The 8,567-nt window shown below is 43.3% G+C and overlaps 1 long non-coding RNA gene across 1 annotated transcript in view; it reads left to right on the top strand.

The window, feature by feature from the left end:
• LOC140219334 (uncharacterized) overlaps positions 1-7,902 on the top strand; it is a 30,433-nt gene extending 22,531 nt beyond the window's left edge. Inside the window, exons 2-3 of the long non-coding RNA XR_011895533.1 lie at positions 6,257-6,358; positions 7,803-7,902. This is a non-coding gene — a long non-coding RNA (uncharacterized lncRNA). The remainder of the gene's footprint in view (positions 1-6,256; positions 6,359-7,802) is intronic.
• Positions 7,903-8,567: the final 665 nt, after the last annotated feature.

The following is an 8,567-nucleotide window of genomic DNA, read 5'->3' on the forward strand; positions in this document are numbered from 1 at the left end:
TTTTAATATGTAAAAGTAAAAACAAACAAACATGTTAGATTAGAATAGGAAATAAAGTACAAACAATTAGGCAATGCTAAGCATGAACGCATACATTTTGACAGAATTACCTGTCTGGTTGGGAATTTATTAGGACTGATTAGCATGTTATTCAAAAAACTCTTAAAGCTTGGTGCGTCTGTGATAGCAGTAGCTGCTTCTGGCAGCTTATTCCATTCTGAGGTGTTTCGAGGTAAAAACGCATGTGAATAGGTCACAGTTATAGCAACGAGGAAAATCAACTGTTCACGGAGATCATTGTTGTGGTAGTAAATTTTATAAAGAAAGAATGAACGGGACTATCTTTAAGGTTAAGCTGTGAATTCATCATGGTAGCACTTGTTTTCCGCCCATAATTGCATATGATGAGATGAATGGAACGATTCTGCGCTCTTTCAAGTTCGTTTATCAGTGTAGTACCACCGCGATCCCAGATATATTGTGTATATTAAAGAAACGGACGAATATGTGGTGTAGAAAAATTCGTAAGTGGTTAGGTTGCCATACAGAAGTTGCTTCAAAAGTACCCAATCGAACAGCCAGCTTTACCGATGATGTGATATGTTATATACGTTATGTCATGCAACCTACATGATGGTTGCATGTAGGTTACTACAAATATGAATACTGATACATTTTTCAGTTGAAACAGACTCAGGATTCGAAATATCTATATGATGGTGTGTGTGGACGCTCTAATGAGGTGCAAGATACATGCATTGACTTGCACTTGAAATATTTCATTCCGTGTTCCACATTTGTCGCAAGCAAAGTATGTTCTCTAAATCGGTCTGGATAAGACAAGATCGGGGTGGTTCGCTATCTTCTGATACATTACATCATCATCTGCGAATGGGTAAACGTTTGATTAAATGGTATTGTTTAGGTCATTCATCCTAATTACGAAAAGTAAGTGTCCCAATACAGACCCCTAGAGAACGTCTGATAGGACTGCCTGGACTGTAGAATCAACAGTAATAGCAGAAACAAAGTGCATCAATGTATATATTTGGGCTTGTTGGTGTAACGGTTAGAACTTTTCTTGTAGCGCAAGAAACACGAGGACGCGGAGGAGAAAAACGGATAAACACAGGCGCCTGTATGTGTCTGGTTTTCTTTTCTCCGTCCTCGTGCTTCTTGCGCCAAAAAAGAAACGTCAAAAAGCAGAAACAACCGGAGTTTGGTGAGACCCAGCTAAATTAGGTTTGTGGCACTGAAGCAGTAGCAATGGGTTGCGGGAGTTGTTTTACATTCACCTTCTTTCAACGCTTAGCGAGATCAAAATTCGGTTTCCAGTTTCATACCGCTGGTCGACTACATTCACTGTCCAACTTTATTTACACAATTTCGTATGCTAAGCTTCTTATTGCTAGATATTGCCTTACAAAATGTAGAAGTGCGGCTTGCTTGCGTCATCGGCGTGCAATGAAGTAGCTCTAAATAATGTAAAAGGTGTAACTGTGGAACATTTATATTATGTTCTGACTTTCACATATACGAAAGCCGGCACACACAGATGGCGATTGTCATAACTTGGATGACGCGATGGTATTTGTTTTGGTATTTAGGTCCACTGGACCTGCTTGACCTCTCCGGCGCCTGGTCGTTGAAGTGCACTGGTAGCATGCGCACGTCAATAAGTGCAGCGGTGGCGTAGAGGTAGAGCATCCGCCTTGCGTGCAAAAGGACCGTGCTTCGAATCGCGGTGTCACGCAATTTTGCACCGGACTGAAAAAAATCCGCGTGTTGATAAAATTGCATAAACAGACCTGGAGTCCGGCCTGATCCCGGTGACCAGAAGCGGTAACGCATTCACTCACCAGAGCAGGATTGGCCACCCTGGTGCAGAACTTGGCCAAAACCTCCTATATGAGTACAAAAATCAAGCCCCGGCCCTCAGTCGCCAGCAGCTGCGAAACAACTGACCACGGCGGCGGTCAGACCTGTGACGCAACAGGGGGTGCTAAGAATCGCTGGGTCCGGACAGGCCGCCATTGCAATTTAAACATGCAACGTTGACCGCTAGAACGTTATCTAATGAGGCAAGTCTAGCAGTGCCATTGGAGTAATTAGCGGGCATTAAATGAGATATAATAGGGCTCAGTGAGTTTGTGAGGACAAATGAAGCATTTACAGTGCTAAACAGTGGGCGCGTCCTGCGCTACCCGGCCTTAGCGGAGAGAGAACTAGGAGCCGGATGCCTGATTAATAAGTATATAGCTGGTAACATACAGGAACTATATAGCATTTACGAGAGGGTGGCAGGTAATGAAAGGCACAAATTGAAGGTCGTACAGGTCTACGCCCCTACATCCAGTCATGTTGACCACAAATTCGATTTTTTCAATGAAGACGTGGAATCGGCGATTGGTAAAGTCAAAACAAAACACACTATACTGATTTGCGACTTCAACGCCAGGGTAGGCAAGAAACAGGCTTCAGAGAAGTCAGTGGGGGAACATGATGTAGGAATAGCAGGGCATAGTTATCAGTAGAGGTTGAAGAACGGAATAATTGGAGGATAATGAATGCCCTCTTCCAGAAGCGGGATAACCAGAAGTGGACAGTGAGGAGCCGGAATGGCGACCCTAGAAGTAAAATAGACCTCATACTCTGCGCTAAACCTGGCATCATACAATATGTTGACGTGCTCGGGAAGGTGCGCTGCAGTGACCATAGGATGGTAAGATCTCGATTTAGGCTAGACTTGAGGAGGGAACGGAAGAAAGTAGCACGTAAGGAGCCAATCAATGACTTAGCGGTAAGAGGGAAAAAAGAGGAATTCCGGATCATGCTACAGAACAGGTATTCAGCTTTAACTCAGGAAGAGGACCTTACTGTTGAAGGAATGAACGACAATCTTATGGGCATCATTAAGGAGTGTGGAATAGCAGTCGGTGGTACCTTCGTTGGACAGGATACCGGTAAGCTATCGCAGGAGACGAAAGATTTGATTAAGAAACGCCAGTCTATGAAAGCCGTAGTTGAAATCAAGAAAAAGAAATGGGCATGGGCAGGGTATGTAATGAGGAGGGATGATAACCGGTGGTCATTAAGGGTTGCGGACTGGATTCGAAGAAAAAAGCGTAGCAGGGGACGGCAGAAAGTTCGGGGGACACATGTGATTAGGATGTGTGCAGGGACAACGTGGCCACCATTAGCACATGCCCGAGGTATTTGGAGAAGTATGCGAGAGGCCTTTGCACTGTGGTGGGCGTAATCAGGTTGATGATGATTATTACTATGATGATGATGATGATGATGATGGTGGTGGTGGTGGTGGTGGTGGTAGCATGCCAATCTACGCGCTCATGAGTTCCCGCTAACCGTAATCAGTTTATAAGGCAATTTTAGTTTATCGCTGCATACGCTCCGGTCATCAGTTTTCACGCGCGGAGGCACCGCCAGGCACCGGCGCAGATCTTGCGTTTGATTAGCAAGCTTTGTCGAGACGCGACCAACGTGCTATAAGCTGCAAAACTTACTGGACACCATGTAGATGAGCTCTCCCGCTCCGCTAAATCACACATTTGTCTGCTCAGCAAGGGAAGTGGTCTTTGTTCTGCCTAACCACCATAACGCTCGCGCGAATTGGATCTGCAGAAATCGCTAGCATCTGCGGGTCTAAGCAGAGAGGGTTATGACCACACAAATAAAACACTCTAGCGAAAGGTCGAACACAGCAGGCATAAGCTTCCCACGGCGGCATTGGGCACGTTGGCGCATTCACACTGCAAGGAGGGGTCCGCTGACCACGCGATTCTTCCTTCGGTGTTACGCGGCACGAGTTAACACCGCTTGTGCACGTGTTTTCCACGCGCTACCGTCCGTAGCGGCTCTCATCAGGGTGCTTCGACTCTGTCAACGTCCGCGCCGGCCGACATGCCAGCGGCCAAGAAGACATCGAAAAAGCTTCGGCCTCCGACCATCACTGAGCGCCTTCCTTTGATGACCCCACTAAAAGGGGGCTGAGTGCTGCTTTGCTTGGGCGGCATCGTCAAGAATAGCACTTACACCTATTCGCTTGGCGGTAGAGAAACCACCTAGTTTTTCAGAAAACTGCCGAGAGAGAAAGCAACTGGAGGTAGTCGGCAAAGCGTGTTCGTATCTTTATTGTAAAAGGATATTACTATAACATGTCTAAAACATGACTAAAACGCGAGCTATTGCTGCCTAGACATTTTGTAGTTCAAATATATATTCATATTTATGTGTTAGGTTGAAGTTTTCGGTACTTATTTTTGCCATTTATTTGTTAGGCGTTATGCCATATACAGAAAGCGATAATTTTATGTATACGGCGCAAACACAGTGATGCAGTTTGAGGGTGCCCCGTATGATTATTATAACTTCCACCCTTACGCTGAAAACACATTATTCTGAGGCGTGTTCGGGACGGTCATTCGATAGATGCAAGCCCCACGTTTAATTAATAGTTAATAGTTCTTGCTCTCTGACGCAATGTTTGGCGACACGGTACTGTGAGAGACGGTACGCATTGTTTGTGAGACGGTAAATTACAGCAACTTCTAGGATAATTGTAAAGTCCCGGTATTCTTAACAAACATCAGACCTCATTCATGGAAGCGGACTTAAGTAGAAGTTTCGGCCGAACACGTAGTGACACGACGCTATTGAAAGAACTGCCCTACTTCGAAAAAATGTACCCGCTGTGGTTGCTTAGTGGCTATGGTGTTGGGCAGCTAAGCACGAGGTCGCGGAATCGAATCCCGGCCACGGCGGCCGCATATCAATGGCGGAGAAATTTGAAAGCACCCGTGTACTTAGATTTAGGTGCACGTTAAAGAACCCCAGGTGGTCCAAATTTTCGAAGTCCCCATAGTGCCTCATAACCAGGAAGTGGTTTTGACATGTAAAACCCCATAATTTAATTTTTTTTTGCTTTAAAACGATGTGTAGTCTAGAACCAATCGGGTACATGGACACGTTCGCGCTTCATTAAGAATATCATCAAGTTTATCTTTACCTGTAATATTCGCATTGAACATAGCAAATTACGTATACTCTGGATGTTCCGAGCCCTGTACACGGTAAGTATTGGCGTTAGATATTCCATATACAAGAACATATGCCACATCAAATGTGAAAGCAACATGCTACAGCCTACAATTCGTTGCAACAGATTGACGATATTGGAACGAACGGCTGTTTGTAGGATAAGTGTATATAGGGCAAGCGCACTATGGAAACTGTTCGCTTATTTCATTGTTGATATTTTCAAACATACAAGCCATATTTTTTCGCTATTGATTTCACGCTTTTAATGTGTCATATATATCTATTGACCTTAGACTACAGAACTTGAACGTTGAGACATTTATATATGCAGCTGAAACAAGAGTGGGTTTATTGCTTTAACTACTACTGTTCCTTGAACATCAGCAATTCGGCGTCAATAAAAAAATCAGTTAAGAAGAAAGGTCCTTGGCGGTATGTTTGTCCTGGGCTCGCCTGAGTTTTCTCGCTAGCTTGGTTCAGTGGGTAGTCCATGGTGGAATGAGTAAAGCATCTCGTGGCTGCACTGAAGGAATTAGCTTGAAAACTAAAAATACGACCAACAACTTGCGTCACTGAATATGTGACACTGAATATGTGCCCCTCTAATGAATTTGGGTATGTGGTGCCTCTTCAATGAAACTATTTCGCGACATGTGTCGGTAAATGTATCACATTGGGTATGTGCCGCTCTTCATTGACCATGTTTGATGGAAACTTCAATAACTGGGTATTTGACCGTGTATGTGGGGCCGTCCAATGAATCCACTTGATGACAACATGGATAACTGGGTAAGGGCTACTCGTTGCATACCTTTTTGACGCCCGCTAGGGCCACTTGGTGAGGGCCATTCTCAATGAAGAAAAAATGCGTATAATTATGGGACACTGGCCAGAATCAGACCCATCTGAAGCATATTCAGAAAAACTTTTGTAATGCCGTAATCATACAGTCGCCATATCTGTAATTCACGGCGGCGCCGGTAAAGTTTTACACGTATCCGCAGGCATACGCGATAACGGAGCCAGGCTCCATTGGCTCCTCATACAGGACACATTTTGGCAGTGGCAATGCTGCGGGTCGCTGCATTGCTTCAGTGCTAATCCCTATAACGCCGACATTGATTGTTAAAGGAATCCTGACACATTTTTGTTTTACCTAAAGGTGAAATGAACGCATGTAATGTGTCTGGTTTTGCAGTCACTAGCAGTACTCCCTGTGGGCCTTTGTTTAGCCAGAGTTGCGGCCTTAACAACACGCAACGTTGCACTGATGGAGATGCCTTGTGCCTCTGCCGTTGTGGTGAGTCATTCTCTGTTCATTTCAGTATATAACGTTAGTGTGGTAGACGATTTCAGGCACAAGGAGAGTATTTTTCGTAGTGGAACATCTTATGATAAAATGGCTGACTATGTGACCTACATGCTTAAAGTTTAGCAACGCTAACCTTTAAATAGTTTTAAAGTTCAACTATTTTTGTTAAAGGGGCGTATGTATTACATATGTATGATGAAGTTGCCAAAACCAAATGACAATTTGCCCTTACAAAAATCGATCAATTGTTAAGGCTAGCACATATCGGCTTTATGATTGTTCATGAAGGTGTGTCGATTCCTAAACCAGTGTATCAGTAAAGAGCAGATGTGAATTGGTGGCAAGAGGTTGAGAAGAAGAATTTTAGTATTTAAAGAACCTCTTTGTGTACATAAATGCATAAAAAGAAGCAGACTTCGGCGATTCTTCCGGCTCTGAATGCACTACTGAGGCAGCAGCATCCCGTCACAGTGAAGACAGACAAATAAGATACATTGACCTTGTTTGTCCCTAAATATTTTAGCCCGTCCAATATGAGAGAATGACAAAGTAGCCAGCGGTTTCCTTTTTCTTGGTTCAGTGGGGAGAGGGCGGGACAGGGGACGCTATTGCTCGTAGAAAAAAATAAAACTTATGAATAACAATCTGAAAACAATATCTTAAGAAGCCAACAAACACTGACACCAAGGACAACATAGGGGAAATTACTTGTGCTTAATAAAAGAAATGAAGAAAGGATAAATTAATGGAAATTAAAGTGGATGAAAAAACAACTTGCCGAGGCATCTCGTGAATGCGGACTGGTTTGCCGAGTTCTGCGGTAATTATGCGCTGTATGTGTTTATCTCATTAGTAAGCATATTATAGCATGCACAGAAACTTGGCACATCGAACCTTTACTGCAACCACAAATAAAAGCTCAAATATCGGTCGGCTATTTGCGTACATTGGTCTTTACCGCCACATTGTAGTCTGCGTATTGGTCAGCTAAATATTTAAACACTGCCTGACGAAGATAACGACAGCTGTCGTTGTTTTGTTCAAATGACCACGTTATTGTCAGTCACAACCTCGCTGCAGGGCGAGGAAAGGTAAGATATGAACCGTTAAATATGCATGTGCGCGCCACAGAAACTTGGATAGGCAAATATGCGAAGACATAAAATGTGAAACATTTAGCCGGAGGCAACTTCTTGGCTTGTTTGCGTGCCAAAACTGCATTAGTTTAGGACAGGGGCAAAGGAAAGACTTCATAAACTTGCATGCAGATTTTGCACTTAGCCTGGAAGAGAAAGCAAGAGGATTGCTGAAAACAAAAGCTGCAGATCAAACTGCTCTTGGGACGCGTTTAGTAAACTTTTAGATTGCTGGCATTATCACAGCACCGGAAGGATTGTAAGACTGTTTTAACTTTTTGCTGTGTATTTTTCAGAATTGGCGTCATAAGCACCCGTGCGTGTATGAAGTGGAAATCTACCTTGCACGGAGCAGTTAGTCTAGAGTGAGGACCTCCAGTCATTTTGACCAATAAAGTTTTTCTTTATAGAAGGTAGTCCTTACTTTCTTTATTTATCTCAATAAATATTCTATGGTCAGTCTGTCAGGCAAATATTAACCTGAAAGGAGGAAACATATAACTTGCTGGACTAAAATTTTCGCTGGATCTCATGGTCGTTCGTCCTTCGTGATTCCTTTGAGCTCATGTACAATTCTGTAATTCAGTAATAGACGTGGGGAAATCAATCGAGGGTGAAGGTGTTAAGGAGCAAGGAGGAAAGAAAGGAGGAACGAGTAGTTAAGAATAATGAAAATATAGTAGTGCAAAAGCTCTATTTAATGCTTTTGCGAGTTTTAAAGGAATGTAGAGGGCAGCGAAGCTGAAAAGCGATTACTACAAACCTCGCCAGTAGGGAAAGCAAGATGAGACAAGGAACGATGGCGTCAGCGTCAGTAATTTTTCACGTCATTTGCTTTGCGAGTTTGTTACAGTCTTATGTTTTCATTATCCTTGAGGTGTTTCACAAATATTACTGCAGAAAGTCGCTAGTGGTACTAGGCAGATAATGCGCAAGCATTCTTTCAAGACCTGCATATATATATATATATATATATATATATATATATATATATATATATAGTCTCTGTGGTAGCGAACGGTAATGAGAAGACTGATGAAGGCGTCAATCGCCAATAGTCG

This window comes from Dermacentor andersoni, chromosome 7 (assembly GCF_023375885.2).
Source record: "Dermacentor andersoni chromosome 7, qqDerAnde1_hic_scaffold, whole genome shotgun sequence".
Lineage (NCBI taxonomy): Eukaryota > Metazoa > Arthropoda > Arachnida > Ixodida > Ixodidae > Dermacentor > Dermacentor andersoni.